The sequence below is a fragment of the Hemicordylus capensis genome, chromosome 4, assembly GCF_027244095.1.
Source record: "Hemicordylus capensis ecotype Gifberg chromosome 4, rHemCap1.1.pri, whole genome shotgun sequence".
Lineage (NCBI taxonomy): Eukaryota > Metazoa > Chordata > Lepidosauria > Squamata > Cordylidae > Hemicordylus > Hemicordylus capensis.
Genome location: NC_069660.1, coordinates 31,906,500 through 31,933,601, shown reverse-complemented (window position 1 = coordinate 31,933,601; position 27,102 = coordinate 31,906,500). Strand labels below are relative to the sequence as shown.

Sequence of the window (27,102 nt, the reverse complement as noted above, 5' to 3'; positions counted from 1 at the left end):
TTGGTTCATATTGGTCCAGGCACTGCAAAGTTGATGGGGGGGGGGAATACACGGACACACACACAGAATGCCGGGTGATCTCATAAGCCTACTGGGAAGTAGGCTAAAAATAGCCACAAAAAGGCAACTTTTAAAAAGCAGCATTAAGTTATAAATGGTATTAAGATATAAGCAGCAGCATACACACTGCAAATCTCTTCAATGACACATTAATGCCAGCAGGTCCGGGTTTTGCTGCATCATACCGAAGATCCATCCAGTTCAGAAACATCAGCCAGCTGATTCATTGCACTTTATGTTCAGAATGGTGCTTTAAACCATACAACAGGGGAAAATTCCACAGAGGTCAAGAATGTGATAAAAATAAGAAAACAGTAAGACAAAAAACCTGCTAGGGTACAGAGTAGTTAAACTGACTCGACTTCAGTTTAAAGCTAGCAGTGATTAACACTTTGAAAGTAACCTGTGTTACTACTTAGACAGAATAGCTTTTTGCTTCACATGGTTGATTGATTGGTTATAACTCAGCTTAAAACTTTGCAGAGTTCTATCTGAAAATGTTCTCAAAGAGAAGAGTGGAACAGAGAGATGTACATCATATTTTATTCCCTCTAAGACACAAGTGTCCTGTAAAAATTGCATGTGCTGACTTGATACAGAATGCTGCCCAGAAGCAAAGTCTAGTCAGGTACAAACTGAAGCAACAAAGATCTATAGCTCACAGCAGCTTGCTGCAGCTTGGAGAGAACAAAAGGAAAAGAAACCAGAGAAATAATAAAGAGAACAAGTCCAGCATGATGCTTAATTATCAGACTGTAGAATTGCATTAAGTAATGAAAGAAATCAATTAGCTTGTTTTTGCATGCTGAAACAGTAAAAGGCAGAGCTGGTTTAGACAAAGAGTATGTCAAGTAATCTTCACTGCTATAATAATTTCTGTGCCCAGGGCAGGTTTGTTTATTTATTATTTATCATATTTGTATACTGCCTGATATGTACATCTTTAGGTGGTGTACAAAATTTAAAATAATATTTTTAAACCAGCATAGATTAAAATACAAACAATTAAAACAGTAGCATAAAACAATTAAAACAAATTATTAAAATTAATTCTAATTAAGAGCCTGTGAGAACAGGTGAATCTTGAGAGTCTTCCTGAAAACAAACAGAGAAGGAGATGCTCTTATTTCAGCAGGGAACATATTCCAAACCCCTGAGGCAGCCACAGAGAAAGCCTGGTCTTGGTCTCAAACGAGCTTGTGGCAACTGTAACTGGACCTCTCCAGAAGATCATAAATGTCAGCAGGGTTCATGACAAAGGAGGTGCTCTCTTAAATACCCTGGACCCAAGCTGTTAAGAGCTTTATAGGTAATAACCAGCACTTTGTATTTCACCCTGAAACATATCAGCTGACAGTGCAGTTCCCTTAAACCGGTATTATGTGGTTCCTTCGAGTTGTTCCAGAGACCAATCTGGCTGCCGCATTCTGTACCAATTGTAGTTTCTGGACTACGTACAAAGGCAGCCCCACGTAGAGTGCATTACAGTAGTCAAGCCTGGAAGTTACCAGCATATGTACCAATGTTCCCTTTTATACAAATTTGGAAGCCAGCAATCAATCAATCAAATTAAATAAATATATGGGATATACTATTGAACTGATAAAGAAATATAAACAGGAATTATCCCTGGTCTAACCCCTAAAGGGGGTTATGGAGTCAGATAAGAATGAGAGGAGAAAGTGTATGAGCACAAAGTTCATTGATTTAGCACCAAATGGTGGCTGACATACTGCACAATGACTGCTTTGTAACAGAATATAAGTGCAGTTGCAAAAGACGTAAGAACTGTACAAACCCAGCTGCATTATGGAAGGCCCCTATTTCCAATGGCCAAATATTGCGCAACCACATTTGCTTAATTTTTGCATCTTGTACAAGAGTGCTCTTGCACAAATGTGCAATATTCCTTTACAAGGCAGATAGAACATTGTGCAGTATGTGAACCCATGGCATGGCATGGTGTGAAACAGCTGTTTGACAAATTGAAGTAGATTTTGGAAGTGCTGTGAGGGAAGTACATAGTCACAATGAACAGTAATCCTTCAGTCTTATTTAGACAGCCCAAGAAATGCAATACAAGACCCAAATTAAATATTTTGCAATAAAGTACCTATTTCTAAATTAATGCTAAAGAGGCTGATCAGTGCTGGAAGACATGCTTCCCTTGTATGAAACATAAGGTTCATTATCAAAATTTATTTAGCTCTCAGGTAGCAGAACTAGAAAGAACCTCTGTCTGAGAGCACCAAGTTTCAGAACTGGCATTAGCCAGGATCAATAGTGCATGTGGTTTCAGATAACACTATACAGGTCCTGAATCTGAATCCCTGAAGTTCACGTCGTAGCCAGCACTGAATTTTTGAGAAAGTTAACTCAATTTCAGGGTTCTTTACCAATAATTTTCTGATAATTTTAAAAGAGAAGTTAAACAAGTCTATGACACAAGTTAAATTTCTCAGTGTTTTTGCACATCCCTATTTCTTACATAAAGTCTATGAATAGGATACTCTAGAGTACCGTAAAATCTGCCAGAATTAGCTATTCCCGTGTCCTTTCACAGAGTTGTTCTGGTCTGCTCTGACAAGGTATAAACAAGCTTGCTCCTCAGTAAAACATTTAGTAATTATTTAATTGCCTCTGAGCCGTCATTGCATATGGGGAAGCTTTCTTGGTCTGACATCATTACACAAGAAAGTACCCTTGCCCAATTGTGCTGTGCTGAAGATTCCTTTTATCAATCAATTGCCCTATGACCCCATTATTCCTCAGGTAGGTCTGCAAAGTTACATGCAGATAATTTAATAGTAACCAAGAAGTGTGTTTACAGTTTAATTCATGGTTCAGTTATTTAAGCAAACATTTAGCAAATAACCCATGGTTATTAATACGAAACACACAAGGAGAGAGATCCAGAATTGTTGAAGAGATTATAGCAGGGGAATTAATTGGAGTTATAGCTCGTCTTTCTACAGCGCACTGCTGGAGCTCTTGTTTAACAAAACCAAGACAAATCCCAATTCAACAGGAGTGCTCGGAGGGGGGGGAGGAAAGGGACAAATCAAGTATGTAAAATAGTCTCAGACATTCTTCACTGATGTGAAAAGAATATAATGAATGCTTCATTGCTTAAAGGAAGAATATTTCATTCTTGCCAGGAGACAGGTTTACAAAGGATGATATTTACATTTTCCTGCAACCTCTAATTTTCCCATTCATCATTTGCCAGAGCCTCAAGAACTTACACAGTGCATGGAATGTTTGCATATGCTTAATGATCCTTTAACCAAACAAATGCCTCAGATGCAAATAAGGAAATTAGTTAATATTGCTGATGCTGCTACATTAGATCCATTAATATTATACTGTGTCTCTGATGTACACAAGCCTGATTTACACATGGTCCAGAAAATGGTCTGAAGGGAAAGTTCTACTGCTGAAACTAAGCAGAGCTGGACTTTGCAGCTGCTAAATAACAGAGTACCTGGAAACCATAAGAACACAGGAAGCTGCCATATACTGAGTCAGATCATTGGTCTATCTAGCTCAGTATTGTCTACACAGACTGGCAGCGGCTTCACCAAGGTTGCAGGGCAAGAATCTCTCTCAGCCCAACGTATTGTATGCTTTGGTAGTTTGTTGGTTCAATAAAATAATCTTGTCCTATTTAAAAAAAATAAAAATCTTGTCCTATCTTGGGAGAAGCCAGGGACGGAACTTGAAACCTTCTGCTCTTCTCAGAGCGGCTCCATCCCGAGGGGAATATCTTACAGTGCTCACACATGTAGTCTCCCATTCAAATGCAACCGGGTGGACCCTGTTTAGCTAAGGGGACAAGTAATGCTTGCCACCACCAGACCAGCTCTTACTCCCATAGGTAAGCCACTCTAAGCAATTTGGAAGAAGAGCAGGGTCTAAGTCAGGGATAGGCAACCTTGACATTACATCTGTTTATTGTAGCTGGGGATGATGCGAGTTTATATTATTAAGATAAGTTCCTTCAGTTGTGAATTTGGCTCCCAGAGGAGGTTTGAGGACAGTATAACCCAAAGAAATATTGCATGTAAGGTAATTTAGCATGGAGGACATTTTTAAACGGATGCTTTTATCTAGACAATTCAACCTGTCTGCGTAACTAAGAGATGTACACATGCAATTTGTAACTGCTAATTTGAAAAAAAAGATCTGTGCTATCAAAGCAAGGCCACCTACAGTTTTCTTTACCTTTTCCAGAACCATGGAAGCAATGAAAAGCTACATTTGTGCAAGCTGCTGAGACACTACTAAAGCAAGAATGGCTCTCCAAGTGTGAGACAGACATCCTTCAGTAGGCCTAAAGGAGGCATGAGGCTTTCTCCAAGTCCTCCTACCTTAGTTTGACAGGTCTGATTGCACTAAAAATGAAGATCTCTGGGAATCTCCAAGTGTCATTCTATTGAGTAAAAGTGCTGAATGCAAATCTAATTATGATCTTTTCAAAACACTTTATTTTTCTTCCTCTGTGCCTTCATCATGAACCTAAGTGCAAACAGGAGGTGTGTGTGTGTGTGGGGGGGACTTATCCATTTTCTTTTGGTCCATTTGTCCTGGGACCAAGGGGCTGTATGTTAATAATGACAGCTAAACAGAAAGGTGTTGCTTTGTACTAGAGATAAGGCCACTAGGGCAACCAATTATTACTAGGGATGTGTAAGGAACCGGGTGATGGGGAGGGGTTACTTTAAGTAGCGGGGAGGGTGCCCTTACCTCCCCTGCCGCATTTCCCCCTCCAGTGCTGCTTCCAAAACCGCTGTTGCAGAGTGGCTGTATACCCTCTTGCCTCCCCGGTCAGTTTCATGCCGGAAGTGGCAGCTGTGCATACACATGTCACACACGTGCACCTGCCACTTCTGGTATGACGCTGACTGGGGCAGCAAGCAGTCATACAGCCAGCCCGCAATAGCGGTTTTGGAAGCAGCACCGAAGGGCGAAACCCTCCCTGCTGCTCAAAGCAACGCCCACACACACCTTCGAACCGGCTCAAATGCCGGTCTTTCGAACCAGTTCAGCGGTCTGTGAATAGATCGCTGAACCAGTTCGTGCACACCCCTAATTTTTACAAACACTACTGCTGTTTGGGGATCCAGATGTCCCTGGGTCCGTGGTGTTAGAAGTTGCTGCAAGCAAGAAGGAAAGGGATAGTGCATGCCAACATGACACTGTATGTGAAAGACGCCCCACGTTTGATGCCACTGCTCTAGGTGAGGCAGCTTCACTGCATGAATCCTCTTGGCTGTGGTAACCTGAAGAGGCTGAAGCAAGTCCCCCCACCCCTGACTTAAAGAAGACTCATTGAACAAAGTTTGAGAATTTATGTTCTACAGGGAATATTTTAACAGCTTTGCTCAAAGTTGAGAGAAGGCTGCATGGTAGCACTTTGCAGAGTCACCTTCCGTTTCAGTCACATATTCTTGTCATCCTCTCCACAGGAAAAAATTGAATTGCTTTGCAATGCATGAATTAAGCTTGAATCACATTCACAAAACATGAGGGGTGCATTTAGTTCCTAATGCAGTAACCCCCACCCATAAATCCCTAGAATGTTATGCTCCTGAAACAAAGGGGTGCTGTATGAGAATCACAGTTTTTAAAATGTGATTTAACTTTATTTCTTCAAAATAAAGTTGCTGTATGAGTGAAAGAGTTGTTAAATATTTTGGTACATACTATAACCCAGTGGTTCCCAACCAAATTAATTGTAGCTGGTGATGATGGGGGTTGTGATTCAGCAACATCTGGAGGCCCCCAGATTGGAAACCACTGCAACACATTCAACTGAGCTAGGAAAAATAAAATATATTGGGGCAGAATTAAAACTCAGCGTCACAAAGGTTAATATTTTTTTTAAAAAATCAGCCTTCAATGGCTGGCTACTGGAAGCCTATTTGCAAAAGTATGCAGTCAAATTGTGTATGAAACAAAAATGAGAGATTCCCAGGATAGATTACGGACCAACTTAAAAAGAGTAACATGACCAAAAGAACAGCTTGAACTGGTTGTTTCAAACCACCAACAGTGGAGTCCTAACCAAAGAAATTAACCAAGCAGACTTGTTTAACTACTTGTTTTATGTGAGTTTCATCGTACCTGCCATTTAAGCTGCATGCAAAATAGTGTTTCACATTCCTTCACATTAACAAGCTTTTTGAGACAAAAAGTGTCTTCTGAACAACTGAGCCTCCAGGTTCACATGCTGCACACCTGGCAGAGTCAGATAGGGAGATCTGCAAGCAGTAAGAGGATTCCGTCACAGCCTAATGAAAGAACAATCTGCCTATTACACAGTGCAATGCAAAATCCATTTGCATTTTGAGAGGCCTCTTAATATTCCACAAACAAAGAATTGTTCACTCCCTGAGTTTTATAGAGGAACAAGGCACAAGGTGCAGAAAGGCTACAATTTGAAGTAAAGAATTCCAAGAGTTCACCACAAAATGTGCCATAATAAATTATTCTGCTCTGTAAAGATGCATAATAATTTTAGAGAGATTAAAACAAAGCTATTCTCCATAATCTCCATCACTATCCTCAATTAAAAACCTGCCTACCACTGATCAGAATAAGAGGAGTGGAGGACAGAGGACTACTTGAACTACTCCAAGCATATCATGGTGCTTTGCCCCGATCTCTGACTCACAAGACATACTCTGCTCTGTCTCTGTGTGTGTGTGTACTCGTGCATGTGTGTGTGGATAGATACAGTGGAAAAATTCAGAGCTGCAAACAGAACAGCATACAAGTATTATATAGATCCTGGAAGGATACAGTTAATTGGGGTGTGCACGGAACCGCCACACTGCGGTCCGGCACTGGGGTGGGGGGTTGCTTTAAGAGCGGCGGGAGGGTTTACTTACCCCTCCCGCTGCTTTCTGCTGTGGCGCCGTAATTTTTAGAGTAATTGGGGCAGCAGGATACCTCCCTGCCGCCCCTTCCCCGCTGCAGCTCTGCAAAACTCCCAGTAATGCTTTGCGCGCACGCACATTGTGCGCACACTTCATGTCACTGACGTGCGCGTGCGCAAAGCATTATTGGGAGCTTTGCAGAGCCGCAGCGGGGAAGGGGCGGCAGGGAGGTATCTTGCCGCCCCAATTAGTCTAAAAATTACGGCGCCACAGCGGAAAGCGGCGGGAGGGGTAAGTAAACCCTCCTGCCGCTCTTAAAGCAACCCCCCACCCCCAATCCGAACCACCCAGGTCTAGACCAGTCTGGAGGCCTTTTCAATGGCCTCCGGACCGGTCCGGGCCCATCCCTACAGTTAATCAAGAAGAATATATAAATTTATTGTTGATCAACAAATCAAAAATATAATGGGCAAGATGTTTCAGCTTCCACTGCCTTCAGCAGCTCTGATGTTATAAGAAAAGTACAGTAGTGCTGCCCTAAACTACTAAACATTTCCTAGAACATCGAAGCAGCTGAAGGTGGCAGAAGCTAACATCTTGCCCATTATATTTCTGCTATGTTAATCAACAATAAATTGTGTGTGAGCATGCATATACATGCGTGTGCCTCTCTCTCTCATACATTTTGAAGAATTTGTGCAAAATAAAGTCACACTTCCTGATTACCTACAAATACAAAATTTTACATATACAATCCTGCCACTGAAATTAACTAAATGCACTACATTTTACACCAGAATATGCTGGGTGAAAGGTTGAATTATAGATAGATAGATAGATAGATAGATAGATAGATAGATAGATAGATAGATAGATATCAGAAATGCTGACTATAATGATCATATTTTAAGATTGTTCTCAACATATTTTTAACACTCAATAATCTGATCAATAATTCAAAAACGTTGCACCCAAGAGAAGCAGAAGATCTTTCTCATTTAAATTTACTATGTATGGTAATTATGTAGTGTGTTTTTTTAGAAAAACCCATTAGAGAAGATCGGAAGACTCTTGGAAAAAATACAATTTGGCCAACTAGCTGGGTTTTATATAAATAAGATTAAAACAAAGGTGTTGACAAAAATATGGATCAGAGATCTAAGGACAGACTTTTTGAAATAAGTGAACTGAAAGTGGAAAAAAAATTCAAATATTTGGGCGTCTGGTTGACAAATAATAACTCTTTGTTGTTTTCAAATAACTATATTAAAATATGGAATACAGTAAAAATCGACTTGCAAAGATGGTCTAGAATGAACTTATCTTTAATGGGAAGAATTTCAGTTGTGAAAATGAATGTTCTACCTAAAATGCTGTTTCTTTTTCAGACTATTCCTATAATTAATACTTTAACTTGTTTTAAGCAATGGCAGAGGGACATAACTAAATTTGTTTGGCAGGGTAAAAGACCAAGAATTAATTTTAAAAATTTAACAGATGCTAAAGAAAGAGGTGGTCTTACCCTGCCAGACTTAAGGTTGTATTTTGATGCTGTTTGTTTGACGTGGTTAAAAGAATGGATAACATTAAGAAATCCTAGAATACTTGATTTGGAAGGATTTGATATAAGGTTCGGATGGCATTCATATTTGTGGTATGACAAAAGTAAAATACATAAAGATTTTCTGAATCACTATGTAAGAAGGAGTCTAATGAGAGTGTGGGTAAAATATAAAAAATGGCTGGAACCTAAAACTCCATTATGGTTATCCCCGATTGAAGCTTTAGTACGTAAAGAGATAAATATGCAACAGCAATGGGGTACCTATAGGGATCTGTTGTGTTTTCAAGAAAAGGGCTGTAAGTTAAAAAATCTAATTGAAGTACAAACTTTGGTCAGTAATTGGTTTCAGTACCATCAGTTAATTGAAGTTTTTAAGAAGGATTTCAAACTTGGATTTGAGGATCAAATGTCGAGATTTGAGAAGCAGCTATGTGAAAATGATGAAAAATTAGTGTCCAAGATGTATAGGCTGTTGCTTTTGGAGGAGACAAGAGATGAAGTGGTTAAAACGACTATGATAAAATGGGCTCAAGATGTGGGTCATAATATAGATATGGTAGCTTGGGAAAAATTATGGAAAACTGATTTAAAGTTCACTGCATGTTACACTTTAAAAGAAAATTATTATAAGATGATGTCAGGTGGTATTTGACGCCTAAAAAATTGGCGATAATGTATAAAAATGTCTTAAACAAATGTTGGAAATGTGGACATTGTGAAGGAACATTTTTTCATATGTGGTGGCCTTGTAGGAAGGCAAAGGACTTTTGGGACATGATATATAATGAGTTTTTTTAAAAAAATCTTTTTATGACATTTCCTAAGAGCCCAGAATCCTTCCTGCTGGGAATAACGCACGGAGAGTTTTCCACAAGAAATTTAACATTCTTCATGTATGCAACCACAGCGGCCAGAATAGTATATGCACAGAAATGGAAGGACAATGAACTGCCCTCAAAAGAAGATTGGCTGATAAAAATTTTGGAATATGCGAAGATGGCAAAACTTACAGTACTAATAAGAGATCAAAATTTGGAAGCTTTTAAAGAAGACTGGAAACCATTCTTACTGTACCTAAAGAACTATTTTCCTAATATTGATTGTTCAACAGCGTTTGAAATTCTGTAATATTAGCAGGTTGAGTAGACTAAAATCGAGTTTGGTAAGCTATAGGATATATGTTTTGAATTATTATAGCAAGGGTTAATTGTATAGTTAGCGATTCGCGCTGATTGGTGAGTTGGAAGTCAATTTTTTGTTTAATGTTTGATCTAACGAGATTTTCAAGATATTGTTAAAATCAATAAAAATTTAAAGCAAAAAAAATGTGTGGTAATTATGCAATAAAATGAATAATGTTTGAAGATGAAATCCTACACATTTAAAATGGTTTTTAAACTTCCCTTTTGCAAGCACATTAATAAAACATTCTATGGCATATTATATTTCATTTCTTGAACTTTCCTATCTATGCAAAATGACTTTGATCAGTCTACAATGGGTTACACCTCTTTGTATAGAAAGGAGAGAGAGTGAGATATATTTTGCAGTATTATTCCTCTGCTTACGATCCTTTGTTGGTCTTTCTTTCTATTTGTTTCTGGAATATCCCCTGCAGAAGAACTGAATACAGCTTAAAATACAGATGTAACATCAAATCACGGCTTAGAATTACAGGAACAAACGCTGAGGAGCCTCAGATTCATGGGCTCCATCCTCCCCTCACATGTGGGGAATTGTCTAAACAAGCAAACTATTGTCTGTGCTTGCCAACCAGGATCACAAATTAGGATCATATATACAGTCTGGGGATACAAATAGATCCACAGCATCATCACTGGATGCTCAAATGGCATCTGTGACACACATGTACTTTTACCAACTAAGGCTAGTGTGCCAGCTCCTACACGTCCTGAGCAGAGGTAACTGGACACTCACCTTGGCCACTGCAATGCATTTTACATTGGGTTTTCTTTAAAGACTTCCCAGAAATTTCGATTTGTATAAAATATGACTGCTAATTTACTAATTGGAGCCAGCTACCAAAAACAGATCTTGCCCATTTTAAAACAGCTGAACTAGCTGTCAGTTCATTTCCAGGCACAATTCAAAGTGGCAGTTTGTACCTATACCCCCACAATGGTACTGAGCCTAGCTACCCGAAGGACTTCCTTCTTTCACATGAGCCTGCCTGAAAGCTTCATTCTTCATTTAAGGCTCTTCTCTCGGTTCTCCCAACTTTAGAATTTGGACTAGCTGGGACCAGCAGATGGGCTTTTCAGTTGTGGTATCTCAGATATGTTAGAGGTTGTTGATTTTTACCCACAATAGGTAAAACAGCAGAGCACTAAGGAATGAGCACACACTCCAGTTACAGAGTAAGTAGCAGAGGATGGTTTGGATATTGCAGCTATTTAGAGAAAACACATGGAGATCCTTGTGTGACTAAACACTAAACATTTATTGGTTAAATACACTTAGACAGGAAAGACCTATATCTAATCTAAAGGACTACATGGTGGATAGGTAAGGAGAGAGAGAGAGAGATGTTTCCACCTGCTCTCTAGAAGAAAAGGAAGGATTGTGACTCAGCACAGGAAGTGCCGCAGAGTCAGTTCAGGGGTCATAGAGTAGGGACAGATAGGGAGACCCTGACTCACTGTCTCTACTCCCAATGCCCCTAGTGGTCATTAGGACAGTTGGTGCAAAAGGTCGATGCACTGGAAGTTCATCTCCAACAAGATATGCAGTTCCTCCCCAGAAAAGCTCACCTTACACCAACTTCAATGCATTTTCATTTAGAGCACCAAGGAGGGCAGATGGGGAGAAAGGCACGATAGCACCTACCTTCCCACTCGCTGATGATTTGGAGTGGTCCTGTATCTGAGTGGCTCACGTGCCCACACGAATGGTGCTGTCGCAAACCAAGCAGCATTCTGGAAGATGGGGAAACACTGCCTGGCCTCTGGAAATCCCACAGTTCACTGCACAGCAAGTGTGGTGCATTGAGGGATTCCCCCGCAAGCCGGGTGCTCTAGGCACCGGACTCTTGTTTCTGCTTGAGCAGCTTGCAGCCCAAGCAGACGCAGACACGCTCGTGCCCTTCTACCCTGGTAAAAGCCCAGGGGAAATTCCTGGGCTACCCGTCAAGGCGGCATCAGGATCAGCCACGATCCCGGTGCTTCACATGAGCAGCCCCATCCTGGTAGGACTGTGCAAGCCCAAATAGGGCTGCTTGTGTGAACAGCTTCTTTTTCTAATTTATTTAGGCTCTCTGCCATGTTTCATAGCTGGTTTTAAATTACTTGGGCTGATCCTTATAAGTTGCTTATTTTAACAATGCTTGTTCTATTGCTTTTTGATATTTTAATGCATTTGTTGATTTTAAAGTGCATGTCGCCCTGGGTACTGTGTACAGAAGGGTGAATGAAAACTGCCTAAAAACAAACATTCACATTCCACATAGGTTGATCTATCTGGCCTCCCACTGCAATCTCACTACCTTCTGTGATGTTACTTACAGTACCTGTAAGTCTGTCAATAAAGTATTCCACCCCCCTCCCTCCTCCTTTAGACTAACGTCTACCATCTCTGAACCTCTCTGGATTCCTCTGTCTTGCTTTGTTGCAATTTGACCCTCCTCTCCCCATCCACAATATTCATTGACAATTCCTAACCCATTTGTTCATTCCTTTTCTTTTCTGTCTAAACCAGATAGCAACCGCTCTGGGCAGGAGATGTGTCACTTCAATGCTCTGTGCTGTAACTAGCACAGTATTGTTACCAAATATTAAGTAGGTGAAGAGGTCACCACTTCCCTGTAACACAATTAAGTATCTATGACATTTAGAGCCTGGGAGAATATTAAAAAGGGAAGCCTCCTCAGAGAACACAACCTTCTTCAAGACATCCTATGCCTCTGAAGGATGGTTTGAACATAGGAAGGCTTCTAAACAGTGTTTCCATGTGACAGCACTCCATGCAGAGGGAAGAGGGATAGAGTGTGACTTTAGAAGTTGCACATTCTAAAATTAGAAGTTCTAATGCTACGTGCTGCTCTAATTTGTGGAGGATATCTGTATCAGTCCCTGGTGGTAGCTAGCACAGGCATAGAAGCTTTCCACACGAAGACCATGACACCAGCTCCAAGCAGTAACTCAGAGGCCTACTCCGAAACAGATCGAGAAGTACCACATATCCCAGGTCTGGATGAAGCTCACTACAAGAGAGAAGAGCCTATGGACTCAATGGCAGAGCTAGACTGTAATACTGGTAACTCCAGACACTCAAGTGAGGAACCTGAACACCAACTGAGTTGTCATATGGAATGCTCAATGCTTCTATGATCCCCTACTTAAGGAACATTAGTAGACAAATGAGTAGTGCAGGGATTGAAGGATCCCCTTTAAGTCCATTCCATTCTCCAATGGGATAGGAGGGACTTAGACAGTTAATAATATCTGTATAAGGTCTTGGTCTAACTAGAACCTTGGCAATCATTGGACATTACAACAGTAGCACAAGAGTTGTTTTTCTGTGGGCTTATCCCATAGCACCTCAGTAGTATTTTTAAAGGCCTATCACCAGATGTGTAGGGCCAATCACACAGCTCCTTGCCACATGTTCCTCACTCAGCTGAGGTCCAATTATCACATTCAGGTGATAAAGATCCATGGGATCAGCTGTGCCCACATGGTAGCAGGTCTTTCATCACCACCACAGTGGAATGAACCCTCATGAAAGAAACCCCCACACCACTGAGGTAACATCTTTGTCATTTTATATGACAAAACCACTTGTTTGCTGTCAAGGAGCTGTCCCTGGTCCTGCAATCCCAGCTTCAGAATATTTTGTCTGTTTTTTACTCTGCATACAGAACCTGACAAGCATCCTCATCTGCTCTTGATACCAGTGCTGCACCTCCATGCTTCAGCCACCTGTATTACCCAACCTCTTGCTGTCAGCTAGGCCCTTAAGCTTCAATGTGTGTCCCACCAGAATAGGAGAGTGACTGCAACAAGCATGTGATTGCAAGCATTATCCCTTGCCACCTGAAATGTAACCAGGCAGAACACTGCCATCCATCTCTGCATGTGCAGGGCCCTGTAAGGGTTGGCAGGCAGGAATCCCTTACTATAGACCCAAAAGTGCTTGGCTCAAGGTTTACTGGCACCATGCTCCCATACTACTTATATAGCCTTTTTTATGGTTCCTCTTTCTGCAGGATATAACTGCAGTTCTTACACTGTCAAGTAGAGCTTCATTCTTCCAGACACACTAAGAAAGTCTTTGAAAATAATTAGAAGCAAAACTGTCAACACTACTGCCATGAAGAGTTGGGAATCTCTCCATATGCAATTACAGAAATTACACATAATCTGCAAGTCTATATTTGAAGGAGCCATCCTATCTCCATATCTAAGGAGAAAGTTTGCATGTAGCTCACATTTCTTTTACCCCAACACTGAATATGCAATGGACAGGACAAGCCTGACCTATATCCCAAACCAGAAAACCATTCCTAAAGCAGATTATGCCATGTCAATTCTGAGCCAAGTAACCTATAAAATATGCAACCAAGTCTTGTGTAAATTATTCTTCAGTGTCAAATTAGCAGACCTCATCCTCCCTAAATTCCAGGCTGCACTTTCTGCCAGGAGAGCAGAGATCATTTTCATTTCTGAACTCCTGCTTTTTTCCCTAAGGATCCTGTAGCCAAATAACCTATCATCTATCTGCCTATTGTGTCAATAGAACACATACTAGAATCTACAGCCAACATTTTGCTCTTACAGTATTTCCTTAATTGCAATTCTGTGTTCTTTGTGTGTTTTTAATAAACACAAATTCTTGATTAAGTAAACCTATATGTTCTGCTCTGGGAGAATTCTAACTAACTTGATCTCACTCTATATTAAGGCCTCTGCCCAAGTTATGCAAGGAGACTTGGATGGTTAGAAATTAGAAGCTGGAAGAACTATAACTCAGGTTTCCAATTAGTTCTCTGTCCCTTAATACAGAAGAGCCCTCCTGCTCTTTAATTCATAGTTGGTAGCAGATATAGAATCTTGGGGTATTTAGGATGCATTTAGTCCCAGTGGTAGAGTTTGAGCAACTAGACACTCATCTAGTTTGGCTTACCAACAGTGTTCCTTCTAACAGGGATTCCCAGATGATATTGACTACAACTCCCATAATCCCCAAGCAAAAGCCATTGCAGCTGGGGATTCTGGGAGTTGTAGTCAACAACATCTGGGAAACCCTGTTAGAGGGAGCACTGCTTACCGAGTGATACCCTGTACAACAATAAGGAGGGAGGGAGGACCCTTCAAAGGACCCCACAGATGTCACAAGACCAATTAGAGAGAAAAGTACTAGGAAATAGACTAGACTTAGCAGAGTAACACAAGAGTCCAGTACTTCAGATACATAAGGCTCTTATGCAATGCTGAAAATTGAAGGATTTTTTTTAAAAAAATACTGCCTGGACAGATCACAATACTCTGAAGAACTTTTATGTTGCTCAATAATACTAGAAAATCTAATGTTCAATCATCAGCTTCCATGTACAATGACAAGAATTCACAAGTTGGTTCAACTAAATGTTGTTGCTCACTTTGGACAAATTCATATGCAATGACAAACCAGTTTGTTGTCATATGTACAAGTCGTGGTGAGTCTCTTAGGTTCATGCACCCCTCCTTCCTTCCTCCTTCACACACAAGTGGAGGAGAATTAGGATGGTTTGCAACAAGCTACAGTTTCCCATTTCACCTGAATACAGGAAACTGGTTTACAGAAGCCACAGCTGGTTAACAAACCAGGATATAATTATAATCCATAGAGGCTATTCACATATGCATGCAAAAATGGGCTAAGGGAGCCCAGCCTGGTTTTGCACATGCATGTGAACCGCCAGGATCGGGCCGATCCTGGAGGCTCCAAGGAGGCAGCCCGCCTAAATAGCCACCCTTTAAAATGAGGTTAAGGGAGCAAGTGTTGTTTTTTGGATCATGTGGCAGCCGTGGCTGCTACACTGAGTGGAGCCCGGGGAGCGGGAATCCCCATGATGCACCATGCACTCACATGGTGCATCCTAGTAGTTCTGGGGGTGGGGACAACACATCCCGGCCCCTGACTCTCCCCACCGCTCCAGCACACGGGTAATCACCTGGATGCACGGGAAGCGTGCCCAGCAACGCCAGCTCCATCATCTGCAGAGAAGGTAAGTTTAACCCAACTTCACCAAAGATAACCTTCTAGCCTTTCTCACGGATCATGAGATAGCTCATAGTTTGATATCCTGATCATTTACTGACTATGGTTCATACAAATGGTGACAGGAAGCTCTAGATTTCCTTCCCTAACATGCAAAAGGAAGGAAGAGGGGGAACAAGGCCCACTCTGGTTTGTGCATAAATGACAAACTACAGTTTCTGTTTACATTTGAACTGGGTCTCTATTTTAAGTCATTCCCAGATCACCTGGGATGTTCAGCTTCAACCTCTTTGACAAATAAAGTCTTCATTCAAGGACTGGTTAATGAATGGGTTGGTTCATCAACATCTGGGGCCCAAGTTTGAGGACTATAGCTCCCATCAGAGTATAACTCACAATGGCCAGCCATTGTGGCTGGGAAAGATAGGAGTTGTCGTCCAACGACACCATGGGACCCCAAATTTGAAAATCCCCAGATTAAGGAATAAATTATTGTAATTTTCTACATGCTCCCCACTGAACGTTAAGGTCATCTGAGGAGGTTCATCTCCAGTTACCATTGGTTTGTCTGGTGGCGACTCAGAGGTGGGCCTTCTCTGTAACTGCTTCAGACAGAATGCACTCCTGACAGAAATCCGTAATTTGAGTTCATTCTTGGCCTTCAGGAGAGCCAGTAAGACCGATTTATTTGGCCTGGCCTTCCAGGGTTTTTAAATTGCTGCAAACCGTTTTAATTGTTGTAAATGTTCGGCTTGATTCTCCAGGGTTTTTTTTAACTGTTTGAATGTTTTAACTGTTAATTAGTTTTATGCTGTTTTTATGGTTTTGGTTTTAATGGTTAATTGATCTTAATTGTTTTTATTTTGATGTAAACCGCCCTTAGCCATTTTTGGAAGGGCAGTATATCAATCAATCAATCAAATAATGTTTTCATTTAAAACCAAAAGTTATATAATTATCTTTAAATATGAAAGGGAACTGATGGACATGGCAGGAATAAGAAAGGTGTCTTCCTCCTGGAAGTGGGGTGTGTGTGTGTCACTTGTTCTTGAATTAGTGACTGGAATCCAAAGCCTCCACTATATGGAGCCTAATTCTTTGGAACAGATAGAGAGAATAGGTGAGACTGAATGTAGATAGAGGGGCTGACCCAACAGAACTGTCATTCACAGTTCTCTACTCATGGCTTCACACCAAACAAAGCATGCAATAAATGCCTTTGGAGTACTTATTATGCAGCACAATCCTTTGGCAAGGTTCCCACCCTCCACTCTCCTTTGGATCATAAGGGACTACTTCAGATAAAGACAGGTTACATGGATATGGAGAAGTTCTGATGCATTTAGAATGAGTGCAATCTGTATAAAAAATCATTAAGTTATATTTTATTACAGAGTAATAATATTTAATAAGCAATGCAACGCAACAGAAATGCTAAGCATAAAAAACCTACTATAAACATATCCTACAAACACCTATGGCACAGTGCCTGTGCCCACCGATTCTTCCCATTGATTGTGCTACACACAGCTGCCTTAGAAACACTGACTGACATCCTGACTGGGAAGGAAGAAGTACCAGCATTTCTGAAAGGTTCAATTAACTCAGCTCCACTGCTGGCTCAGCGGTGGTGGGAAATTTCAGTGACTCCCCCTTTTCCCAGAAAGCATTCTGTGCCACCCAAAAACATATCATTGAGGGTTGCATTACCCTCAGGGACATATCTTCTGGTGGCACAGAGGGCTTCAGAGGCAGGGAAGGTTAATGAAATTCCCCCACACATGCACCAGCACTGGTCTTGAACTCTTCAGAAGCACCGCACTGTTTCTGAAGAGTTACAGACATAAGGATGGGGCTATAGCTCAGTGGCAGAGAATCTGCTTTGCATACAGAAGGTCCAAGGTTCAATCCCTGGCATCTCCAAGTAGGGCTGGGAAAGACTTCTGCCTGAAACCTTGGAGAAACTGCTGCCAGTCAGTGTAGACCAGGGATTCTCAACGTTGGGTCCCCAGATGTTATTGGACTTCAACTCCCATAATCCCCAACCCTAGTGGCCTTTGGTTGGGGATTATGTGAGTTAAAGTCCAATAACATCTGGGGACCCAACATTGAGAATCCCTGGTGTAGACAATACTGATAGACCACTGGTCTGACTCAGTAAAAGGCAGATACCTATGTGTCTCCTATTACACCATGCTTGTTAGTCAGGATGTCAGCCAGTGACCCACAATTTCACTCCCCATTGCAAGTGTTCCACCAACATCTGACAAGCATGATGAGCCCGAGGCTTTCCCCCAACCTTGGTGTTAGAGACAAGGGAGCAGGAATAATCTATACAATGGTGCTGAAGAGGTGCTCAGTGTAACTGTAGGAATTATCCCTGCTGCCTCCCCCTCTCTTCCCAAACTCCTTGGCTCCAAGGTTGAGACTTGAGAGTAAGTCTGGGATTTATTTGTTTCTATACCCTGAGCCAAAGCAATCTCAGGCCCTCTTCTTCAGCTTCAGGCTAGAGAGGTGGGGCTAGGGGATAATGTTCGTGCTGTACCTCTGTGTATGCAATTCCAAGAACCATCACCCACCTCCAAGCTTAGAGCTGAGGTGGTGAGCAGGAGATTATCCCTCATCTCACAACAAGTTTTAGAGACACAATGCAAGATCAGGGACAAGAAGCCACCGCCTGGGAAAGAGGCAGAGTCCTGGCAACCACAAATGTTTGTCATTTGTTGAGCCCTGCTTTGATACTGGAATGTTTATTTGAAAACACATGAACAAGGTCTCCAGGGGTTCTAGGCTGTAGACCAAGGCTGCTAGTGTCAACTCTTATTTACTGGGTTTGCTTTTTGTTTTTGTTTTTAAATTCCTGTCTGTTTTTAGATTTTTGCATGTATGGTTATTGTCCGATTTGTGCACCTTGAGTGGAAAGGTGGTATTCATTACAAAACTGAATAAAACCAAACACATTTTGGGGTGGTACACACTATAATCTATGTTTCTTCATTACTTCACATTCAATTACTCGCTATTGAAACATCTGGACTCTCTGTAGGGATGGGCCTGGACCGGTCTGGAGGCCATTCTAAAGGCCTCCGGACTGATCCGGACCTGGCCGGGTTGGTTTGTGGGGGGAGTTCCTTTAAGGGTGGGGGAGGGTTTACTTACCCCTCCCACTGCTTTCCCCCCTCCAGCGCGCGTATTCTATGTAGTAATTGGGGCGGCAGGATACCTCCCTGCCGCCCCTTCTGCCACTTGAGTGCAAAAGGCTGCATGGAGACTTTTGCTCACGCGCACATCGCACGCGAGTTTCACGTCTCCCCGATGTGTGCGTGTGTGTGTGGCTACGCGCACGTGCACGTCGGGGAGACGTGAAGCGTGCGACGTGCGCAAAAAGCTCCGTGCAGCCTTTTGCAGTCAAGTGGGAGAAGGGGCGGCAGGGAGGTATCCTGCCGCCCCAATTACTACATAGAATACGCACGCTGGAGGGGGGAAAGCAGCGGGAGGGGTAAGTAAACCCTCCCCCGCCCTTAAAGGAACCCCACACACAGTGCCGGACCGCAGCTCTGCGGTTCCGTGCACACCCCTAACTCTCTGTAGAAAAAACATTTGTAAGAGGCAATATGAAAGTCCTATCTAGGGCATTTGATTTGTGATGTCTCCTTCCCACTTGCATCACTCCCCAAGATGCAACCATAAAGAGATGAGCATGCATGTGTGAACTGGCCCTTCGCCATGTAGAGGCAACGTGTCAGGTATGAGTGCACAACCAGACCAACTGGGACCGTGTAGCAGATCTTGTATCCAAGGCATAATACAATCACACAACTTGACAAGGTCAAGACTTATATGCCCTGGTTTTGCATAAGCTGCACTAGTTAGTTACTAGTTTGTTTCCTCTGGGGCTGATTCAAGGTGGTAACCTTTTAAATCCCTAAATTGTCTGGGGCCAAGGTATCTACTGAAGGACCATCTTATCCCAAATGAATCTGCCTGGCTGATAAGAACCTGTAGAGAGGACCTCATACATGTGTTGGCCATATGGGACAGGACATTCTCTGTGGCAGGGGCGTAACAAGGCTGGAGTGGGCCCAGAGACAAAATTTTAAAATGGGCCCCTCGCTGATACAAACACACACACTTCACAATATACAGTAATGTGACTTGCCTCTGGGGGGCCCCTTGAGGCGTGGGGGCCCCCAGGCAGCCACCTCCCCTTGCCTAATAGTAGTTACGCCCCTGCTCTCTGGTGCCCCTCTTGCTGTGGAACTCCCTCCCTCAGCAAATCTGACTGGCCCCCTCTTTCTTGATATTTCAGCATATTTAAAAATGATTTTTTTTCCTGACTGACCTTTCCAACCAGCATAAACTGAGTGATTGCTCTTAACTCTTACATGTAAACCATTTCCCAAAATGTGTTCAAAAGCGCAGTATAAATATTATTATTTTAAAAATCTACCCTTCCTCTAAGGAACTCAGGGTGGCATACACCATTCTCCCCTATTTTATCTTTACAACAATCATGTGATGTAGGTGAAGTTGACAGACTGGTGCAAGGGCATCCAATCAGCATCATAGCACAGTGGGATTTGAACAGGGGCTAACTGGTTCTAGTCGAGCACTCAACAGACAGGTTACAGGGGATGAATACTTGAAGAGTATGGAGTCCTCTAGAGTAGTGGAGTTTGCTGCACAGAGCTATAGTTGGTGCTTCATTCCGAAAACGAGCAATGCCAAAGTTCAAGCCTGCTTCTCTCTGAGCATGTGACTGTAGCAACTCAATAGTGAAATTACTCTGTATATGCTCAGACGTACTCTTTTCCTTAGAATTGCTTAACTAGCATTCAAAACAGGTTTAGGGACCCGAGGTCTGCCTGTAGTGTCTAGAACAATAACTGTTGGGGGCGGGGGTGGAGTGGGTTTGAAATCTGATAGGCTAACAGCCCACTCCTAGGCATGTTTACTCAGAAGTTAGTCCCATTATATTCAGTGGTGCTTACTCTCAGGCAAGTGTGCATAAAATTGCATCCTAAGAGGACTGGAGAAATCTATTTCTGGGCAGCTGCTAGTCCGAAAAGAGAGGTGCAGGTCTCTTGCAACACGTGTCTTGAACTCGCTGTTGCCCGAGAGGAAACCCAGTGCTCCGGCCCAGGGGGCGGGGGAGTGGGCAGCCGTCGCCGCCTCTCTTCTCTGGCTTCCGTGAAAGCAGCAGCCTATCCTCCTGCTTTGGGTACCCCGAGTGCCGAAACAAGGTCAAATTTCGACAGCAGCAGAGAGGGGCGCGCCGGAGCAGGTCCCCGCTGCCTCCCCCTCCGCCCGAGCCAATGAACTTACCTCAGGGAGTCCCTTTCCTGCATACAGGCGCGTTCCTCGCGCAGGGCCAAGGCGGCTGACTGAACTGGACCCCCGGCAGAGAGACCGAGGCGGAGGAAGCGGAGTGTTGGCCCCGGCCACAGAGCGAAACGCTCTCCAGCCTGGAGCAACCAGGAGCAGGGGCAGAGAAAGGTCTGCAAGCCAACGCAGTACAATGTAATGTAATGCAATGCAAAGCAGTGCTCGCGCCCGGCAGCACCATACAGCTGCGTGGCCTCGGGCCCGCCCTCCCCTTGCAGCGCGAGGGGCTCCCAACCGGCCGGCGCGGGACGCGCGCGCCGAAGGGAATGCCTGCGCGACCATCTGTTGCAAAGCGCCTCCTTTGCTCGGGGGCTGCAGAGAAGCAGCCTCCGCGTTCCTCTTCTCCCCCCCCGCCCCGCATCCAATCAAGGCTGGAGCGCGGGGAGAGGTAGGCGAGAGAGAGTGGAGGACTATCGGTCCTCTGACCCATCTGGCTGCTAAAGAGAGTCGTTTTGCTCACCCTTCGCTGAACGTTGCTTTTCTCTTCAGTCCAACTTTTCTCTTCACCTGCTCTCCCAGCTGCCTTCACACAAACTACCGCGTGTGCCTTTCGTTAGAGCTCTAGGGCCGTATCAGTACTAATGGGGTGGTGATTTGCATGGAGGAAGCAACGCGGGTTAAGCCCATACTCCTCCTCCCCTCTCCCGCTTCCAGGGACACGGTCCCCATTCAAATCCCCCTGCCAGTGCCCCGCGACTGCTTTTTTTGTTTGTTATTTTAATTAACGAAAGAGCCAGTTTGGGGACCTCCAAAGTCCCGTTGAGTTTGGCCCTTAGGCCGTTTCCCCTGATGGACACGTAAATCGGGCTTGTAAATAATACATGTATTATTGTTGTTATTTTATTTATTATTTATTAGGCTATGTCATAGGAGCATAGGAAGCTGCCATATACTGAGTCAGACCATTGGCCTATCTAGCTCAGTATTGTCAACACAGACTGGCAGTGGCTTCACCAAGGTTGCAGGCAGGAATCTCTCTCAGCCCTATCTTGGAGATGCCAGGGAAGGAACTTGGAATCTTCAGGCTCGATCCCCTGAGGGGAAATATCTTACAGTGCTCACACTTCTAGTCTCCATTTCATATCCAACCAGGGTGGACCCTGCTTAGCTAAGGGGACATATCATGGTTGATACCACAAGACCAGCTCTCCTTCATGTCCTTTTATTAAAAACAAATAATAATTCCAAGCTGCTAACTAGCAGGGCTTTCTGATAGCTTAATTAATTTTCTCTGTCTCCTTGGACCCTGCTGATGATGTTTACCTCAGGAGAGAGAAACGATGGTGCTTTTGATTTGGGGAGCTAATGTGCATGGGTCTTGGACTGGGTCTTGGTACAGATTAATGACTAATGATTAATCAACTTTTTAATGACTACTAGCTTGTAATATGTGAAATAGTCCCACATTCATTTCATGTATGCATTTCTACCTCAATTCCATCTTTACTTCAGTTCCATACCTCAGCTCCCAGAGTGGCTAATAACAATTTCCTGTACAAAATATAATGCAACAGTTTTTAAAAATCTCATATTTGTATTTCTTTTTCATCTATGTACACTCCATGCTACCTTCAGCTTCTTGCTGGGTGTTTTTGTGAAATCTCATATTTATATTTCTTTTTCACCTGTATATGCACAACACTATGGGAAGCCACAATTGCTCCCAGCTTCTTGATGTGTGTTTCTCTGATATGCACATGGAAGGGAATAAGATCGTGTAGGATCTTGCAATTTCTGAGTCCACCTTTCTCAGTTCCAAAATGTCATTGCCAAAACAATTCAACTCTAGGCATTCGAGCTACTCACTCAATGTACCATTGCAAATCCCTTCTCTGACCCCTTCAGTGCAACCTCTTTATACTTAAAGCTCTCCAAAGCTTTGCTGCACCCTGTGTTTTTCTGCCCTTGTCTCCTGACATGATTCTACTACCACTTAATCTTGCTCCCTAAAATGATTCTCCCCTGTTTCTCTCACTGTGCTTGGAACTGCATTGTAGTGCCACATCTTTCCTTCTCTCTTCTCCATAGTCCTGAGGAAAGCCCTGCTGGGTCAGACCAAGGGTTAGGAACATAGGAAGCTGCTTTATACTGAGTCAGACCAGTATTGTCTGCACTGACTGACAGAAGCTTCTCCAAAATTCCAAGTAGTAGTCTTTCCCAACCCTACCTAGAGATGCCAGGGATGGAACCTGGGATCTTCTGCATGTAAAGCAGATGTTAGGAACATAGGAAGCTGCCATATAATGAATCAGACCTTTGGTCCATCTAGCTCAGTATTGTCTACACAGACTGGCAGCAGCTTCTCCAAGGTTGCAGGCAGGGGCACACCTAGGTAATCTGGGTACCCCGACCACCTAGCCATGAGCCCCCCCGTATGCGAGCCCCCCCCAACCTCCTTTGGGGGCCTGTCAATAATCACTGCAGCCAAGAGGTGGCTGTGGGGGAGGGGAGGGGAGAAGTCCCTCCCCCGGCAGCAGTTCCTTGCATCACAGGCTCACAATGTTCTAAATTGTGCAGGCGTGCCTTGCAGTTGGAAGAAGATGCTGGCCCGAACACATGGGCCCAGTGTTACTCCGGCCCCCACCGGGGGGGATGGGGGAAGGACTGCTCTGCTTCCCCCCCCCCCCCCCCGCACACAGCCACCCCTCGGCCACACTAATGATAACAAAGTCCCAGAGGTTTGGCAGAATGGACACAGGGTAGCCTCTGGAGGCCCCTGGTCCTGGCCATTTGGAGGCCCACCTGCACCTTGGAGAACCAGACCGGGTCCCCAAGGTCCAGGGGTTAGAGCACCTCTGATTGCAGGATGGAATCTCTCTCAGCCCTACCCCCAAGATGCCAGGGAGGGAACTTGGAACCTAGATGCTCTTCCCAGAGTGGCTCCATCCCTTAATGGGAATATCTTAGAGTGCTCACACATCAAGTCTCCCATTCATATGCAACCAGGGCAGACCCTGCTTAGCTAAGGGGACAAGTCATTCTTGCTACCACAAGACCAGATCTCCTCTATTCATCTGGGCCATTCGTATCCATTCATCTGGCTCATAATTGTTTCCAGTTATTAGCCAAATGCCTCCAGGAAGTCCAGATGCAGGGCAAGAATGCAAACAGCTTTTGAATACAGAAGATCTAAATAGCCACTTATATACAAGAAACAAGATGGCAAATTCAGTGTGGTCCAGTATAAAGGGATGCATATTGGGGCAACCCTCCCCCGCCCCAGTTCACATATATACTGACTAGTGTTTTCAGGCCCGTTAAATAACGGGCACTAGTAAGTGCTCCGGGCCCACCCCCACTCCCTCTTGCCCTCCCACTTCCCCAGAAGACTCTTTGACCTTTTATTCGCTCCCTGAGGCAGAACCCGGCTTTCCCTGCGGCAGGGCCGGTTCCGCCGCAGGGAGCGGTTGTGCCGCAGGGAGCTTCGCCGGCGCCTCGGCCGCACTTCCACGGCAGCGGCCCTGTCCGTCCCGCCGCGGCCCCCGCCCCCGCTTGCTGAGGCCACGGCTTCGCCGCCGCCGCCGCACTTCCGCGGCAGCGGCCGCTGCTGTCGGGGCCAGTCGCCCCGCCGCCGCCTCACCCGCACTCCCGCCGCCAGTTGGCCCGCCGCGGCCACCGCCACCTCTGGCCGTGGTCGCGGCTCCGCCGCCACCGCCTCACCCGCACTCTCCTCCCGGCGTGGGCGGCGGCAACTTCTCCTTCTCCCGGCCCCAACATGGCCGCCGGGTGCTGGCGTTCGCGGCTGCCTTGCTCTGTTCTGGGCATGCGCTTCGCGCATGCCCAGAGCAGGCCAGGCAAAAATACACGCTTGGTGTCCATCCACGGACGGACACCAAGCGTTTTATTAGAGAGGATGGGGTCTGAGCTGTCAGTGACTGCCCAGGAGAGGGATCTTGGGGCTGTGGTGAACAGCTTGTTGAAAGTGTTGACTTAGTGCATGGCAGCTGTGAAAAAGGCCAGTTCTATGCTAGGAATCATTAGGGAGAAGATTGAAAATAGAAATGCTAATATCATAATGCCCTTATACAAATCTATGGTATGGCTACATTTGGAGTACTGCATACAGTTCTGGTCACCATATCTTAAGAAGGACATTGTAGAACTGGAAAAGGTGCAGAAGAGGACAACCAAGATGATCAGGGGCCTAGAGCACTTACCTTATGAGGTAAGGCTACAACATCTGGGGCTTTTTAGTTTAGAAAAAAGACAACTGAGGGGAGGCATGATAGAGGTCTATAATGGAGTGGAGCAAGTTGATAGAGACAAAATTTTCTACCTCTCGCAATAACACTAGAACCAGGGGTCATCCCATGAAACTGACTGCCAGGAAATTTAGGAGTGACAAAAGGAAGTACTTTTTCACACAATATATAATCAACCTATGGAATTATCTGCCAAAAGACACAGTGATAGCCAACAGCTAGGGATGTACACGGAACTGGCGTGGGCCAATTCAACAGTGGGAGGGGTGGCTTTAAGGGCGGAGGAGGATGCACCTACCCCCCCACCATGTTCCCCCCGCCGGCACACAATTCCCTCAAAGCCCGTTGGGGTGGCAGCATACTTCCCTGCCGCCCTGTTCCAATGTTTACTGGATGTAACCAGAAGTACTAGCTGCGACAGTGCACACGAACCCAATGAGCACAGCACACGAAAGTCACAGCTAGTACTTCCGGTTACATCCAGTAAACGTCGGAATGGGGAGTTACACAGGGAGTTACGCTGCCACCCCAACAGGCTTTTAGGGAATCGTGTGCTGGTGGGGGAATCACGGCGGGGCGGGGGATAAGTGCATCCTCCACTCCCCTTAACGCCATCTTCCCCACCAGCCGTCGAAACTTCAAGCCGGCCAGGGTTCGAACCATTCATGCACATCCCTACCAACAGCCTGGATGGCTTTGAGGGGTTTAGATAAATTCATGGAGGACAGGTCTACCAATGGCTATTAGTCTTATAATCCACCTCTAGCCTCAGAGGCAAGATGCCTCTAAATACCAGTAGCAGGGATGTAGCAGTAGGAGAAAGGGCATGCCCTCAGCTCTTGCATATGGACTTCCCAGAGCCATCTGTGTGAAGCAGGATGCTGGACTAGATGGGCCTTGGGCCTGATCCAGCAGGTCTGTTCTTATGTTCTTATACCTATTGTCCAGACGTTGCCATTATGACTGGGGATGATGGGAGTTGTAGTCCAACAACATCTTGAGACCCAAGATTAAGAACCCCTGGTGTAAGCTAGATTCAATAAAACAAAACCTACTGTATTTTTTCTAATCCAAGCAAAAATGCACGGATTTATAAAATACTCATATTTTATGGGATTTATTATCCCATAAATATTGGTTGAATATTTAGGATATTTCACCCATGTTTGCGTCTGCTTCTGGCTTAACTCAAATCACTTAGCTTTACATATCTTCTCAAGTCCTGAAGCAATATTTTAACTGGAAGGTGAGATTAATGGAAATAATAATCTTTCACTTGTTTAGAGAGACATAGCATGTACTTATAAACCATTCCCAGGCATTAATCACAGCTAATTATAGTAATTACTATATTATCTCTCAATTCATTCTAGGCAGTAAATTCTTGACACTTAATTTACTTAATGGTGACTAAGCCATCCTAGAGATATTGTGTGCTTTGAAAAGGACTGTTTCATATAAATACCTTCACAAATTCAGAAACTTGAGAGACAACACTTCTATCTGGAAGTGTTTGAGAGAGAAGAATGAATGGATAATTTTACTAATTATCCAAGTAACACATTTGCACTCTGCTAAAGCAGTACACAGTTTGAATTTGAGAGACAAAGCACTGTCTAGCAAGTGAAACAGACTTAAACTGTGTTAACACTGCTCTACAGAAATGTGTGTCTAAGAAAAACTTGGTACAGAGAAGTGGGGCAGGGGAGAGTCCAGTACCCCCAATTATATTAACATTTAATAGAGAGCAAAGGCTACGTTATCTAAGGAAGACTTATTAAAGTAACTAATA

General features: G+C 44.0%; 1 protein-coding gene across 8 annotated transcripts in view; it reads right to left on the bottom strand.

Annotated features, from left to right (window-relative positions):
- SULF2 (sulfatase 2) overlaps positions 1-21,679 on the bottom strand; it is a 450,340-nt gene extending 428,661 nt beyond the window's left edge. For 3 of the 8 annotated variants that reach the window (XM_053248102.1, XM_053248096.1, XM_053248101.1), the window contains exon 1: positions 21,049-21,382. The gene's annotated coding sequence lies outside the window, so the exon portion shown is untranslated. Of the gene's footprint in view, positions 1-21,048; positions 21,391-21,568 lie in introns of those variants that run through there. The other 5 variants (XM_053248099.1, XM_053248094.1, XM_053248104.1 and 2 more) reach the window with 3 other exon arrangements.
- Between the last annotated feature and the right edge of the window lie 5,423 nt (positions 21,680-27,102).